We start from the raw sequence: 16,898 nt of genomic DNA, 5'->3' as shown, positions 1-16,898 counted from the left end.
AGTATTCCATAGTCTGTGTATCACATTTTCTCTATCCAGTCATCCATTGATGGGCGTCTGGGCTGACTCCATTTCTTAGCTATTGTGAAATGAGCTGCTATAAACTCCGTGGCTTTCTGAAGTACCCTCATGGATATGATCTTCATCCTTCAAAGTACTCTGCAGTCAGGACTGTTAGGAATCCCGCTTACAGAGGAGAAACCCTCAGCTCAGGTTGAGGAAGTGGGAGAATGTGAACTCAACCTGCGTGTTGGCAGAATGGAGTTCTCTATCACCATTCCACTTGCTGGAGACAGGGGAGGACTCCAGCCCTGCTGGCCTTCAGTGTCCTCCAGCAAAGGGCCTGGCCTGTTTGCCCACTAACAAACACTTGTTGAGCAGCCACTGTGTGCAGGCGCAGCACCCTACACACAGAGGCAGGCCCCTTCCTCCTTTCCCTGGCCAGTTAGGTCAAAGTCTGGTGGCAGCGCCCAGTGAGGAGTGCCCAGGCCAGGGGGCCATACCTAAGAAACAGGAAGGTGGAGAGGGTACAGCTGTGGAACATGGTTTGACACGGTGGGTATGGGAAGACGGGAGGCTGGCAGAAATGTGACTGGCCCAGGTGAGAGGAATATTCACTCAGCAAATATCCAGTAGGGCCACAGTGGAGCTCAAACAACCCCTGTGGTTCAGTGTTCAAATGGTTCTTCTGGTTCCCACAGCTCCTGGTCTCTGGGGAGTGTGGATGTCGAGGAACCACCCATATCCCACTGCCTCAATGGCCAGGACCTCCACGAACTCCCACCGCAGAACAGGCATCCCACTGTACTCCCCAGGGTTTTCTACTTGTCGCCTGCATCATCATGATCCATTCCTGCCCACATTCTTACACAATCAACACAGACTTCCCTGAGCGTCTCTAAAGCAAAATCATTTTTCCAGGAGAAGAGTGAGGCGACATGCAGGAAGTGACCCCTTGTCTGGCGCGAGGAGACACAGCCCCGTCCTCAGGGAGCCCCAGTCTGAGGTGGGGAGACACAGCCCTCTCCTCAGGGAACCCCAGTCTGAGGGGGAGACACAGCCCCATCCTCAGGGAGCCTCAGTCTGAGGGGGAGACACAGCTCCGTCATCAGGGAGCCCCAGTCTGAGGTGGGGAGACACAGCCCCATCCTCAGGGAGCCCCAGTCTGAGGGGGGGAGACACAGCCCCATCCTCAGGGAGCCCCAGTCTGAGGGGGGAAGACACAGCCCCGTCCTCAGAGAACCTCAGTCTGAGGGGGAGACACAGCCTGCTCCTCAGGGAACCCCAGTCTGAAGGGGGAGACACAGCCCCATCCTCAGGGAGCCTCAGTCTGAAGGGGGAAGACACAGCCCCTCACTAACGAGGGCTGCTGGTGTAGAACCCTCTCCAGCCCCCAGTAAGCCTCAGAATGAAGGGCCAGAAGCTGACCCTTTCCTCAGACAGCTGGAGAGTGAAGGGAGGAGCCTCCTTAGGCTCTGGTGCAGTTGCTTAGCCAGACTTTGAGCGTCCTGGGAGTTGTCTCAGGTAAAGGTTGACCTGGGTCCCAAGTGCTCAGAGTGTGAAAGGTCCCAGCTCCAAATACCACCACGAAGTTCCCACCCTCTTAGTGCCTGCACAGAAGACTTCAGGAGTAGGGACCAAGCCTTGAACATGTGGGCCTCTGGGGGACCTTCCTGGTCCCAACCCATACCCACATCACAGCAGGCCCACCTGTGGGGTCCAGGAAGTACTCAGTTTCCCCTGCCCTCCCTGCAGGTGGCCACTCCTTCCCTTTGGAGCCCCAGGCTGAAGGGGGGAAGGGCAGCCCCGTGAGGACGGTGTGAATTTCTCAACAGCTGCCCTCTCCCACCACCCCAAGTCCTCCCCACAGGGAGACCTCCAGTGGCTTCATTCACTTTTACTACTCAGAACCCTGTCCCTGGACCTACAGGGTGCCAGGTAAGCCCCAGCTGCTATTGGCGACCGGCACTTACTACCTGCCTGGCCTGTTTGCAGGGACCCCAAGAGCAATCTCCCAATTTACAGACAAGGAAAGTGGGACCCGATAGTCGAAGCACCTCTGCCAGGATGCAGAGTCCGGCGGCACCAACACGGGAGCCCTGCTTGGCACGCTCAGCATGTGGCCTCTCCCTGGGGTGTTCTGGTCTAGGCGTGTGGAAACCGAGTTGAGGAAAGTGGATCTTACCTGTGTGCCTGCCGAGTTTCTGTCTTGCCCCGGAGGGAAAGAGTTCAGCCGGAACTGGATTCTGCTCATGCTCCTCCGTCTCTCTTCTGATTAGAGGCTGTGGACAGGGAGCAACAGGCTTGTAAATTACCAGCCCTGGGACGCAGGCCGGTCTGTCCAGTCCCACACCACGCATGAGGGTGAGAGTGGGGCCGGAAGCTCCATCAGCAACTCTGGCTCCGCCGCGTGAGTGGGAGCCGGGTCAGCCACTCTTCAGTCTGCACTCTGGTAGAGGCAGGTGAGCGGTGTTGGCTTGAGCTCCTTTGCTCAGCTTTTGTTTCCCAAATCCATCCCCACTCCCAGGCTCTGCCCCGCAGGAGTGACTAGGGCCTCCTCAAGTGCCTACACCTGGATGTGTGTGCAGTTGCCTGGAGACTGAGAGCCTGGGCCCTAGAGCCACTTCCAGCTCTGGGCCTGACCTCTCTGGGTCCCAGTTGCAACCAAGGACAGTTGAGGTGAGATGGCTTGGAAGTCTGACTTCTTTCCATTAGCATCCCCAAGGGTGAGTCTGATATTCAAGTCAAAAACCCTGCACGGCCTGGAATAAAATTGCTTGATATCTGACCTGGGGGCGGGGCCAGGGGCGGGGGCTTGTAGTTGCTGGAGCAGGTTTGCTCATCCCCAGACTTGGGGCTCTCTCCTATCACATGGAGGCCCTGTTGGTGAGCCCCCAGCCCTGCTGCTGCTACAGGGCTGGCTTGGGAGCTGAACCCACTGCCACCACCCACGTGTTCCCTATACCACCAGGAGCCCGTGGCCCTCCAAGCCACAGAAGAGTCTCCTCTGTAGGAGGCAGGTACTACATGAGGAGGGTGTGGACACCTTCTCAGCAGCAGGATTTGGCCTGGTGTTTCTCGTGGGAGTGGGGCTGCTCCCTCCTCCAGTTCAGTTCCACCCACCCTCTGGGTCCCCACCTGCAAGCCTGGCTTCTGGGGCCCTCTGGAACTATTCTTCCTCAATGATTACCATGGAAGACCTGGGGCCTCGCTGGGCTGAGGCGTGAGAGCAGGGTGACAGGACAGGATGACTGAGCGCACCTGTGACACCCACATCGCCAGCGTTGTTGGTTAATTACCCTGAGCTGCTCTGTCATCATCTTTAAAACAGGGACAATGAGGACTATATCATGAGGGTGTAGGAAGCTCAGAGCCCATGGTCTCACAGGGAAGTCAAGCCATCAAATGATAAATAAGATAAAAAAGAAAACCCCAAACCAAAACAAAAAACCAGGGGCCAGTGCTTTGGCATAGCCGTAAATCTTTAGTATTAGCAGCATCCCTCATGGGTGCCAGTTCAAGTCCTGGCTGCTCCACTTCTGATCTAGCTTCCTGCTAATGTGTCTGGGAAAGCAGAGAAAGATGGCTCAAGTGTTTGGGCTCCTGAACCCAAGTGTGAGACCTGGAAGAACTTGGCTTTGGACTGGCTCAGTTCTGGTTGTTGCAGCCACTTGGGGAGTGAACTAGCGATGGAGGATCTCTCTGTGTCTTCCTCCCTCTGTCTGTCCCTTCCTCTGTAACTTTTCTTTCTAATAAAAATAAAGAAATCTTTTTTAAAATCAGACCCCCCCCCCAAAGAAAAAACCAGAAAGAAACTAGACTAAAACCATGACACTGCAGTCTAGTATGGTTTGGGTCAAACTGGTCACAGTAACAACTTAGAGGCCATATGGTGGTGCAGAAGGTTAAGCCACTGCCTGTAACACTGGCATCTCATATTGGAGCTCAAGTTTAAGTCTCACTTGGTCTGCTTCTGATCCAGTTCCCTGTTAATGCACCTAGGAAGGCAGTGGAGGAGGGCTTACGTACTTGGGGGGCCTGTGGCACTCATGTGGGGGACTTAGATGGAACTCCTGGCTCCTGGCTTTAGTCTATCCCAAACTTGACTGTCATGGGTGTTTAGACAGTGAACCAGCAGATGGAAGACTTCTCTCTCTGCTGTCCTGCCTTTAAAATAAAAAAAAATTTTTTAAAAGATACTCAGCAGTTCCTGAGGGCTCAGAGTGTCACAGCCTGGGGATCAACACTGACAATCACTCCTTGGAGCCGGGCAACAACACTCTGAATGGCTTCTGCTAATATTCGCACTTCACAGAGGGTAATATGGGACCCAGAAAGGTGACATAATTTTCTCAAGATCCAAATTGCAGTTGATCAGAAATTGAGCTGGGATCTGAGGCTGTGAACATGATGGATTGGTGACAACTTGGGATGTCGAAGTTGGGGTGATCTCTGCCCCTGGGGTGGGCATCCCTGTGTCTTCAGCAGACGCAGGATGGGAGTGAAGACCCTGTGGAGTGCTCCCACCTCTTCCCCTGATCCCCCACCATGACATGGCTGTTGGAGGTGCCAGCCCTCCAAAGCTCGCTGTGGTGGCTCCCTCCCTGGGCTGCCCTCTTTGCTGGGGCTCATAAACCTGCCTTCTTAGCTGCCTCTGAAGTGGTCGTTTTGTGCCTCCCTGGTTCTGCCATCAGCGAGCGCCAATAAGCCTGGCCGCTCTGACTGAAGCAGACTTGCTGTTGCCAAGGGATGCTCCCTTGCCTGGCATTTGTCGGCATCCAAAAGGAAGCTTGGGTCCTATTCTCGCCCCTCCGTAGCAGAGCCATGTGGCTTCTTTCCTCTCTAACAGCTCCACACCAGGAGCCGAGTCCCCTGATCTCCATTCCAATCTTTGGTTACAATGCTTTATTAATTCCACATCCATATGGTGCATAAAAGGCCTCCGGGCGGCTGTGAGTTGACAGTAGTGACGTAGTTCCGAAAGGGGCTGACTCAGCTAGGGAAGGGGCGGGGTGTTCTGCTTCCTGAACTGCTCTTGGCAGTGAACTTCAGACCTTTCCAGAGACAAGCCTAAGAGGTGCAAGGCCTTGGGCACATTGCTTGACCTTGGAGTGGCCTCAGTTGACTCATCTGTAAATTGGGAATAACATAACTCATCTCCCAGAACTGAGATCAGCCAGAAGTGACTTTTTAAAGCCAGTTAAGATAAATGGCATTTTCCCAGGGCCAGCCCTGTAGAGGGGTTCCTAGGATGATGGGGGTGGTGAAGGGTGGGGACTGTCCTGGATCATTTCATCAGGATCTGGATTAGGACTCTCTCGAGCTCCTCTGCCCATACCGATACCCCATACTGGGTTGGCTGGAGTCCCAGCACAGATAACACTCACAGGACATTTGCCTTTTTCTAGGCCTCAGTTTTCTCATTTGTAATATGGGTGAAAGAGTTGGTTTACCTTGTTGGACTCTAAGTCACCTGTGACTCTGTATTTGAGTGGGGAGAACCTGGATTTAAATCACCAAGACATTTTGGGGCAGGTGTTTGGGTATAGCGGCTCAGATGCCCACATTCTGTACCAGAGTGTCTGAGTTCAAATCCAGTCTTGCTACCCATTCCTCCTTCCTGCAGATGTGCACCCAGGGAGGCAGCAGGCGATGACTCTAGTTCTTGGGTCCTTACAGTCTTGTGCCAGGGCTCCTACACACCTGCTTCCTGCGTCCTTCAGTCTGACCTAAACCCCTCAGTGCTCAGACAACAGTGACTGCTGTGGCTGCAGCTGAGTACCCACTGGAGCGCCTCCTTGTATCAGGTACTGCTGTACACCCATTTGTATAATTGGACTCATTTACTGTCAGGGCATGCCTCTCTGTGGGTGTGTCATGCTGAGCCCACTTCACAGATGAGGCTCAGGGCAGTCCAGTCACTTGTCCAACACACACAATAGGACCAAGGCCCAGAGCTGGAGCATAATTTGCCCACATCAGCTGAAGAGGAAAAACTGATGCTCAGCCAGGGCAGCTGTTGTCTTGGGGATGGGGATGGGTAGGCAACAGAGAGAGGGTAGACGGAGGGAAAAGAAGAAGCGTGCTCCCACCTCCATGCTCCATTTACTGGATAACGGCCCCTCTCCCCTATTTCTCTGGGGGTCCTTGGTTGACAGCTGCGGAGGATCAAAACAGCCAGTTGAAAGTGAAAACCCACAGCATTTTCCTCGCAATCCTCTCTGCCCCTGGAGGAAGCAGGCACGCGTGTTCGCGGGAGCTTTCAAGTTGTTGCGAACAGAACCAGGATGCTCTGGCGGCTCTTTCTCTGTGTTTGAGGCCCTGGGTGCAAAGCGCTATTATTAGCATTGCCTTCACTATCTGCCAAACCAGCTTCCTTGCACACAAGTCATTAAATGTGCCCTTCTATGCAAAATAAAAGCCTGCATCCACACGTGCACTGGCCCAGTCACTTGTGCAATCTTTACTGTAGGGAAACTTGGCATTCCATCTAAAGAAGGCAGCCAGCCCTGAGCAGGGACCTGCTGGGGATCCCAGGCAGCCTTGGGGAAGTACTGGCTGCTGAATTAGGTTTTTAAAAACATTTAAAGTTTATGTATTTGAGAGACAGGGAAAAAGAGAGGTCTTCCATCTGCTGGTTCACTCTCCAAATGCCTGCAACAGGCCAGGGATGAGTCAGGTGGGATCTCTCGTGTGTGGTAGGAGTTCAAGTATCAAGGTATACGTGCATTAACAGGAAACTGGGATAGAGAGCAGAACCAGGGCTTGAACCCAGGCACTCAGAAACGGGATGTGCATATCCTGGGCAGTGGTTTAACTCCTGAGATAACTGCCCATTCTGTATGGGCTGTGAGACTGGAAGCTGGAGCCGTGAGGGAGATGGAAGGACCGAGGTGCCTTGCTGAACCCCTGAGTGACTATGTGTACACAGAGACTGAGAGATTCGCCCCCTAGGTAATCCAAGCCTCCCCCCACCCCCAGATTTAACTGAGTGGTTGCCAACCAGGAGCCTCCTCTCTGATTCACCCCCTGGACTTATGTTTTCTTCCTCCCCAGCCTCCATGTAAAATCTGCTTCCTAGCCTGGCTGCTCCAATGTACTAAACAGTCTCAAATCCCTCTGCTTCCCTCGGCAGCTGCCAGGGTCTTCCTGCAGGTCCCCAGGGCAGCAGAAGGGCAGTGCCCTATGGTGCAGTGAGTGGGGGCTGGGATCTCTCCCCTCTCCCGCACCTGACTTTGCCTCCTTGCCACGTGGCTCTGGACTAGACTCTACACACTTAGGGAATTAAAAATACACAATGCCCATTTGAATGCGGCACACAACATTTGGGATATATTTATATTTTAAAAAATGCCTTGCTTATCTGAAATTCAAATGTAGCTGCTCATTCTGTATTTTATCTGGCAACCCTACCTTGGATACAGTCCTTAATTCCTCAGCTCTCGTGTCCCTACAATGGGGATAATAACAGCAGCCACTTCAGAGGTGGTGAGGAGGGTTGCAGGAGTTAAACATGCAAAGTGCTCCAAACCAACAGGATGCTAACAGCCATCTCAGTCCATTAGCGTATCAAACCGACTAGTAACACACTGGATGCTTTGCCTTTGCTTTGTTAGAGAGCAAGCCAGCAATGCCGGAGGAGGGGCCTTAGGAAGGCTAAAGGCAAACATCCTGGCAGGTAGGATTAGCCACAACCCTGTGGCACAAGTGGCCTGAAACCCTAAGGGGCAGCACCCAATGCTTCCTGAGCTGGGGCAAGAGAGGTGGGGTGCTTCAGCATGGGACGTGCCAGCTCTGCAGGACACTTGTGCGTGAATTGACTGTGATATGCCAGCCACACAGAGAAGCCACACATGAACCACCCAGTCGACCCCATGGAATAAATGCCAAGCCCCCCACTCATGTGCTTGTATTTATAGAATGTTTGGATCTATAAACGGGCAGGTGTGGCTGGGAACCCCACCTCCCGCCAAGAGGGGCCCATTGGAGGGGGCCCCTGGGCTGCCAGGGGCTGGGACTGTTCTCACCCCCTGGCTGGTGTAGGGGTTGCCCTGGAGTTTGCTTTAAAATAAGTTATTAATGGCTCTTTTCTGGGCATGAGATTTATTTCACAGTAATAAAAAAAAAATAGAGAAGAAGCAAAGGGGTCACAACTTAGGAGGAAGTAAAAATTCTGTCATTTTCGGGCAAAGAGCCTCCAGGGAAGAGCAGGGAGCCGCCCTCTCCTTGCTTCCCCCACCTATCACCCCCTAAAATTGGAAAGCAAAGCTGGAAGGTGAAGCTTGTCCTCTGGGTCTATGTGAGCCTCATTACGATTCCTTGTGATTCTGCCTTGGGGTCCACCACATTGCATAGGCACCCCGGGTAAGAGGGATAGATTGGAGGGGAGAGGGAAAAGGCAGGGTAGGGGGAGAGGATGAGAACCCCATGCCAAGTCTGTGCCCTTGGCTGCACTTTTCTAAGGGCAGCTCTTCCTTTCCTCCCTCCTTCTGCAACCCCACCCCAGCGAGGAGGACATCCCTGGAGCTAATGATTACTGAGGTGGGGAGGACACTTTTAATTAACCCCAGACTCCCCCAGACCCTTACAGAGTCTGACCCTTGCCCTACCATGTGGGGGCCATGCCATCACCCATTCTCCATCTTAATCTCCGTGTGAGTAACATGGGGCCCTATCCATTTACAAGCTGTGCAGCCCAGCGTGGAGCTGGGGTCTGCAGGGGCTGGAGTGGAGGAAGCTGCCCTTTATCACCTGCCACAGTGAAGGACCAAGTGATACACATGCCCTCCTCACAGCCTCACCAACGACCCCAGGAAGTAAAACTTCTTAGCAGCCCATTCACTTCTCATTGCGTCAGAGGACAGCCAGGAATCTCCTGGGCCTTTCAGCATCCTTCCACACCCTCCAGGAGGGTGCCGGCTGCTGCTCCTGTCCAGTGCTGGGCTGCTCTCCATGTTGTTACTCTCTTCCAATGTTGGTTTTTCAAAAAAGACTTATTTATGTATTTGAAAGGCAGAGTGATGGAGAGAGAGTGACCTTCCATTTGCTTTTTCATTCCCTGAGTGGTTACAACAACTGAGGCTAGGCCAGGCTGGGTCTTCCAGATGGATATAAAAATCCAAGTGCTTGGGCCATTCTCTGCTGCTTTCCTGAGCACATTAGCAAGGAGCTGGATCAGAACTAGATCAGCCAGGACTCAAGCCAGTGCTCCAATAAAGGACGCCAGCATTGTCAGTGGGACTTAATCCTCTGCACCACAATGCTAGCCACCCCTCTTGCTGCTCTTTCTGACAAAAGCTCCTAGCAAGGATTCTAGAATATCTTGCTGGTGTTAACAAAGCATTAAGGCTCCTGCTTCCCCTCCCCACTACTCCCACTCCCAGTGGCTTCACCAAGACTCTCAACCACTCAAGGTCTATTGCTACTAACGGCAAAGGCTGGATTTGAACTCAGGGCTGGGAGGCAGGGCAGTTGTTATATTTTGCTTGATTCATGTGTTGGAAAATTGAATCTCCAGGCAACAGTGATGGGAGGCGGAACCTTCGCCTGTGGAATTAATGCCACGGCCAAGGGTTGGGCTCCTTATCTTGAGGGTGGGCTTTTGATACTAGGATGATTTCAGCTTCTTTCCCCTTCCCTGCCACCCTACCCCCTCCTTTCTTGGATGCCCTCTCTCTGCCTTCCGCCTTCTATCACAGGATGACCCAGCAAGATCTGATGCCAGCTCCCTGATCTTTAAGTTCCCAATCTGCAGAACTGTAAGGAACACATTAATCTGTTTGTGACAAGTGACTCAGTCTCTAGAGTTCTGTTGTAGCAGCACAGGATGGGATAAGACAACATGAAAGCCAGATTCTTCCCACATTGGGGGGTGGGCACGGTGTCAAGCTGGGTTGTTCACAGCCGTGATGACCTTGAGCAGGCCTGGAGTCAGCAGAGGTGTGAAAGAGGCTTTCTCTGGGACAGGTGCCCATGTTTGCAGAAGGAGTGGAGAGCGCATGGGGTCAGCAGGTGCCTGAGGTCTGCTTCAGGCTCTTTGCTCCAGCTCCACCATTTGCTAGCCTGCTTGGGAACCTCACACTATTTCTGTTTGTGCCTCTCTCCCCCTTGTCCTTTTCTCTTGCTTCTCATCAGGACTTTCCTTCTTCCTTTCTCCCTGCCTCCATCCCTCAGTCATTTGTAGTGGAACCATAAAGAGGAAATGTTGAGGGCCTGGGTTCAAGTGAACCCTGGTGACCAGTGGTCTCCTGCTGACTCGGGTCCCCATCCCTTGGGATGAGTGAGAGGTAGTCGCCCCACCTGGAACCCCATTCCTCAGTTCCCTTTGCACACGGTAGTGCCACATTTCTAGGTGTCCCCAGTAACGGGTGCACACAGAGTTGTGTGCTGCTTCCAGGAAGGAAGGTTCAGCAGTTGGCATCTTTGCCTGCTGCCCACACATGGAGGGGCAGAGCCACAGGAGGGAGAGAACAGCACTACTTGGATGGGACTGAGACTGAGCAAGAGATGAACGTGTGAAGGTGATACCACTGAGACATGGTGATGGCTGTTACTGTGGCTGGTTCTACCTCTTCCTTCCCTAGCTCTCCCTCTGGCTCCGAGTCCACCCTGTTCATCTCTCTGTGCTCCTCTGTGTGTTGTCAGACCTGCCCTGGGCTAGGCCCTCTGACCCAGGGTCTTCCCCAGACTTGAGGCTCTCCCTGATGTCCACAGGGGCCTGAACATGGCTGTCAGCCCCAACAACACCTGGAGCCTTCTTTACAGGTGCCCCAGGTGATACTGATAAGTTGGTCTGGTGGCCTAGTGAGCCTGCCAGTGGCCTGATGTGTGGAGACCCTGTCCCCTACTGGGCCAGGAGTGCCTGGGAGGACAGGAACCAAGGTGCATGGACACAGCTTTCTGATTAGGGGCCCTCCTTGTGTGGCTGCCAGTCGATTGGGACAGGGCTCCTGGCATCTGGGCTCCTCCCCTCTCCACCTCACCTCGCTTCTCTTGACTGTACCTTGGCACTCCCCTGGGCTTCAGCTCTGTCCACAGCGTCCACTCTGGCTTTGCCCAGGGGGTCCTGGTGGGTCCTTCTCAGAAGGCAGTTCAGTCGGAGTAGGCCTCCCAGGGGAAGGGCTTTTTCTTTGCCTGTTTTGGCAGTGCATGAAGTCCCTGGAGGAGACCGCAGCAAATTAAAGACAAATCTCTCCATGGCAGACTCGCTTTCCTGGGATTAGGTGGACTCTCGCACCACCCACACACACTCAGACCCGCATCATTGGCTTGAGGGCAGAGTGGGCAGCACCTCCCTCTCCTGGCCTTCTTGCTAGGTGTTCATCACCTTTGCAGAGTCCTCAGCCTCTCCTGCTCTTATGCCTATGCCCTCTCCTAGTCTGGAGCCCTTCCCCCACTACCAAGCCAGGACCCTACTCTTTGTTCTAATCCTGACTTGTACTCAGCACCTCCAAGAATGTCTGTAAGCAGTGGTTAGGCATCAGGGCCCCAAATGGGCATGAGTCCCTTCTACACTCCCCATTGCAACTTCCTGTTAGTGTTCACCCTGGGAGACAATAGGTGATGGCTGGAGTGCTTGGGTCTCCTGTGATCTGTTTGAGAGACCTGGGCTGAGTTCCTGGCTCCTAGTTCTGATCTGGTCCAGCCCCGGCTGTTGCAACCATTTGAGAAATGAAGCAGCAGATGGAAGCTCTATCTTTCATCTCTCTCTGTCACCCTGCTTTTCAAACATATAAAGAAACCTGTCACACATTTTCCTTGGATTAATCCCACAGACTCTGGTCCCTATAAGCCAAGGGCTCAGCTCTGGTTTTGCTGGGGGGCAGGGGAAGAGTGGGAATTGGAACAACTTCTCAGTGTCTCATCAGCTACCTGTGCACAGGTAGGCAATTCCCCACTCAGTCCCTGTTCTCAGGGTTCCATCCAGGAGACAGGCAGGGGCCAGGGGGCACTCCCAGGCCACCTGTTGTGGTAAGGCCTGACAGAGAGGGGTTGGTGTTTTTGATGAGTGGTCTGGACTCAGCTAGAGAGAGGCTGGAAGGGAGGCTGGGAACCAGTGAGATGATGGAGGGAGCAGGGACGAGGTGGTTCCAGACAGAGGGCTCAGGGGAGCCCTGAGACAGAGGCCAGGAATGGCAGGAAGGGGTGGAGGGAGCAGGAGGCAGGATGGGGAGGGCCCTGCTCCACCTCATTGAGGAATCTGGAGTTTAGAATTTACCCTGAGGAAGGCGAAAGTCCATGAAAAGAAAGGAGCTGCGGGGTGACTGATACGTGGATTCCAACAACACTGAGCTGCGCTCTGCCCAGCATATGAGCCAGGGGTCCCACCCAAGTCTCCCTAGGGTCCAAGAGTCAAACCCACCTTCCCTGAGGTTTGCTCTGCAAAGCACCTGCACATTGTGCTGATCTGCTCAAACCCCAGCCCTGTTGCCATGTCTGGTTCACAGCTGCCAGGGACAGGTCCTCCATGGGGCTTGAGCTTGGTGCTGTGACCTCCTTCCCTGGGCCATTCCCCACGCCCCTGCCCTGCCCTGTTCCTCTTAGCTAACACCTTCCCATCAGGAACATCCTTGCCACTTGGACTCTCCTGAGGCCAAGAGTACAGAAGACCTCATGCCATTGTTTCCTGGCAGATGTCACTTCTGTCTCAGCCTTTGCCCTCACCTTGTCGTCACAGGATTGTGGCTACTTGTGTGTGGTCTGTTTCACGAGACTAAAACCCATGGGGTAGGGGGCTTTTGTCTTCCACATGCCAACAGACAGATGAGGCAGCGAACTGTGACAATGTGGTTCAGGGTGGGTGAGGCCCACTACTCTGCTGGGACCCAGGGTTCTGAGCAGCGAGTAGTGACCTCTCTAGCCTGGGATGTCTTTGCTCCCTGCATAGAGCATGGTTGTATTCCTGCGGCTCTGCTCCTCCTCCAGGTGGTCTTGCTCTGGCAGCAGCTAGAGCAGGCAGCTAAGACCCTGCAGGTTCTTGCTGCTAACAGAGCCAACCCTGTGGAGATGGCCACTCAGCCCCAGAAATCTCCAAGGAAACCTTTGCCTCAAATCCTGGCCAGTTGCTTGAAAAGGGCCACCTCTTCTCCCAATCTTTAAAAATATCTTTGTGCCTGCTCTCCTGGGGCTATTCAATGGAAGACAGCACAGCCTAAACATTCTAGCTTTATGTAATGTAGACACACACATACAAAAGCACACACAGAGAAACAAGCACAGATATGCCATATGATGCATACATGCACACACATTCACACATGTATGCACACTCACGCACACATTCACACACACACACACAAGGATACAACCCCTATACGAGCTGGTGCACATTCTTCCCACCTCTCTTGTCCTGCTGTCAGCTGTTCCCACCTGTCTCTGTCATCTCCTCGTCTCTGTCAGTCTGTGTCCCTTCCCATGTGCCTGTGTCACACCCTGCATCTCTGCTTTTCTTTGCCACAGCTGTGTCTTGCTTTCTGTCTTTGTCTGTTAGTGTCTGTCACTGCCCAGGCCCTCTGGGTAGTGTCTTTGTTGATGTCTAGTGGCTCTGGGGTCACGCCAGGGCTGCCTGGGCCTCACTGCCCTGTCTCTCAGGCTCAGCAGCAGCCTGGCTGTCCTGTCACCTGCTCACACTTTGGTGAACTCTCAAGGCAGTGGTAGAAAGAGGAAAGGGAGGGGACCACCGGCGGAGGCCTTAAAGCAAGTGGTGGCATGTGGCGTGAAGTGCGCTGAAGAAATATGCAGCTGCCCTCTGTTTCTGGGCAGGAGGGAGGAGGTGAGAGTGGGAAGCGATGGAGGAGTCTAGAGTGAGGAGGTGGGAAGAAGCGGCTTGGGGTCGAGTGGGGAGGGTGGGAGGAATGCAGACTTCCATGCCCTCCAGTTCCTGGCAGAAGACTTTAGGCCTTGGTCACTGAGGACAGGACATTGGTGAATCTGAGAAAGGCGGAAGTGAGGAAGCTGTGGGCAGAGGAGATGTGCGAGCCTATGGCTGTGTTGTATATGGCAATCATCACTGTTATTGTGAAATAGTTCTAAGTCTCCAGGCTTCCAATTGGCACTTCCTACCCCCCATCCCACCCTGTGACCAACAGGACCAGATGTCCTGGCCAGACAATGAGCAGGTGAGCAACTGTCACCTCTGGGCAGGAGGATTTCATTATGCTCATGACAACCAGCTGTCTCACATACCCCTTTCCTCTCCCCGCCACTAGCCCCGGCCCACTGTGCACAGTGAGCTGCATGGCTTGAGCCACCATGGCTTCTTTTTGAGCCAGGGTCCTGGAGCGCCCTGGGCAGGCAGAGGCTGGGGTGGGGAAGGATGAGTGACTGGGAGCACACACGCTTGCCTGTTCTGGTTGATGCCACATGCAGTGACACACTGTGTAGCTGCAATGGTGGGCTCCGGGTGCCCACCAGAGCTATCATGGCTGCCAGTGTGTGTTGGGGCACCCCCTGAGGGTGGCATGATGATGTCACTCAGAACAGCACCCTGTGATTAGACAACACTGGACAGCTGTGTGAGCCTGTGCAGGAGCATGCCGTGAATGGGTATGTGTAAGAAGGTCTCTATGTCTGTGCAGATGCAAGCTGGGAGTTTGTGAGTAACAACAACTTGGAGCAGGACAGTTTGGCCCCAGCTCGCCTCCTGATCGCCCACCCAGCTCTAGCCCCTCGGGTCTCCTCCCCTCCACAGCTGCCCCCGCTTTGCCCAGTGTTCCTGGATTGGTCGTGGCTTCCATGACTCAGTGTAAATTCCCTCTCTTCCATCTGCTGGTTCACTCCCCAAATGACCACAACAGCCACAATTAAGCCAATCCAAGGCTAGGAGCCAGGAGAGTCTGCTGGGTCTCCCAGGCCACAAACAGGGAGCTGAACGGGAAATGGAGCAGCTGGGATCCCAGTACTTGGAGGTGAGGATTAGCCAGTTGAGCGATCATGCCACGACCTATGAGTTGAGTTTTTGACTGGGAACTAAAATGGCCCTGATTGTTAACATTATTCCCAGATCAATACAGTCAAGAAAGAGTTTCTTTTCTTCGTGGTTCTAAAATGAGTACAGAATTCTTTTAAGTTTTCATCAATTATTCCTTTTCTTTTTTGATTTTTTTTTAAAGATTTATTTTATTTTCATTACAAAGTCAGATATACTGAGAGGAGGAGAGATAGAGAGGAAGTGGAGCTGCCGGGATTAGAACCAGCGGCCATATGGGATCAAGGCGAGGACCTTAGCCACTAGGCCACGCTGCCAAGCCCTCTTTTTTGATTTTTAAAATTTGTTCATTAGAGAGAGAGAACAAAGCAAAGGAGGGCATTCCCATCTACTGGGTTCATTCCCCAAATGCTCTCAGTGGCTGGGATGGGGCCAGGCTGAAGCCAGAAGTTGGGGTGTGGAGAAACAGGGACCCAGATAACTTTTAACTACTTGAGCCATCTTACCTGCTGCCTCCCAGGGTGTGCATGAGCAGGAAGAGGAATGGAGAGCAGACCCAGAACTTGGACTCAAGTCCTGCTAAATGGGGTGTGGGCATACCAACCAGCACCTTAACCCCAAGGTTCAATGCCCAGTAACTGGTACTGCAGAGGACACCAGACCAAAACCAGGCCCACCACTTGGGTAGGAGCCATGGCAGAAAGTCCAAGCTGGGCCTTTCTGGCTTTGGTTGGGTGAAGGACCCAGGCCGGCCCCGCTCTGGGCCTCCCTCCCAGAGACGATTTTTGGAGAAGTTTGAGAATCAGACAGGCCTGCACTGGATGGAGTCCTGGCTCTTTAATGAGCACAGTGGGACCTCATATCGACATACATGCAGAGCCTTAGTAATCCAATCTCTAAGATGGGACTCAGAGGAGGTTATCCTAAGACTTAAAAGATTCTGTTGAAAGCCTGGGCTGGGCTCTGTCTTTCCCTGCCCTGAATATACACAGGGCACTCTTGGCCTTGGCAAAGACCATCCCCTTTCTGGATGGGCAGACCCAGTCTGGGGATGAGGAGGGGTGGGGTGGAAGGGCCTCTCTCCTCCCCTGCCCTTCCTCCTGGGTCTGCCTCCTCCCAGCTATTCATCTCCCTTTCCCACACTCCCTACAGCTTCAGTCTCAGCACTCTTTCCTCACATGCTCATATTTGTCCCAGTGGATACTCCCTTCCTTGCATCTCAGGCAAGCCAAGGTCCACGCTGATCACTTCTGGGCTCTCTCATCTGCACTCTTCAGGCCCTGGGTGTGCTCCTGGGAACCTGCTGGTGGCCGGGCAGAGCACTGTGCCTGCACATGCTCCTCCTCCTTGCATTGGGTCAGCCATGGCTGAGGTTGGCTGCCTGTGTGGCCAGGCTCTCAGCTCCTCTCAGGGGTGTGCCAGGATGCCCTACAGGAGATCAAAGGAATAGGAGGGACGGAAGCTGACCCAATCCTTGCTGGGCTAAGCCATGTCCCACACCAGTCCATAGCTCTCTGCCCTTGTCCCTTCAGGCCTCACTCCTGGGTTTCAACGTGCCCTGCCAGCTTCCCAGCAGCCTGCCTACATCTTTGCACCTGCCCACACACCTTCATGAAGCTTGCCTGCAATTCCTCAGTGGGAAGGCCCCCGAGTTTCCTGCCAGACACCAGTTACTCGCAAGATGCCCAGTGCCAGGTCCACAGGGACCCTCCAGTGTTTTTCTTACCGGTGCTTTTCTGCAGGATCTCCCACTCCTCCCTCCTTCAAGAGCTCCTCTGTCCCAACACCCAGGGCAGTTCTCCATCAACTTGCATCTTGCCCTTCTGGTCCTCTCTGTCCCCTGTTCCCCCACAGGGGTTTCATGCTTTGCTAGTCCGAGCCCTCACCCAGGAGGCTCAGGCCCCAGCCTGCAGCTGCCCAGGGAGGGGCTTCGGCCTGCGTATCCTCCCCAGTCTCTGAGGGAAACATCCCC

General features: G+C 53.8%; 1 long non-coding RNA gene across 1 annotated transcript; it reads right to left on the bottom strand.

Moving 5' to 3' along the window:
• Nucleotides 1-2,239: 2,239 nt before the first annotated feature.
• Nucleotides 2,240-11,666, bottom strand: LOC131481804 (uncharacterized). The gene is made up of 3 exons (XR_009246574.1): nucleotides 11,545-11,666; nucleotides 11,003-11,157; nucleotides 2,240-2,282 (listed from the first exon to the last, which is right to left on the bottom strand). It is a non-coding gene; the product is annotated as an uncharacterized LOC131481804 (long non-coding RNA).
• Between the last annotated feature and the right edge of the window lie 5,232 nt (nucleotides 11,667-16,898).

The sequence above is a fragment of the Ochotona princeps genome, chromosome 1 (assembly GCF_030435755.1).
Source record: "Ochotona princeps isolate mOchPri1 chromosome 1, mOchPri1.hap1, whole genome shotgun sequence".
In the NCBI taxonomy this organism is placed as follows: domain Eukaryota; kingdom Metazoa; phylum Chordata; class Mammalia; order Lagomorpha; family Ochotonidae; genus Ochotona; species Ochotona princeps.
This window is presented reverse-complemented; position numbering and strand designations above follow the sequence as displayed.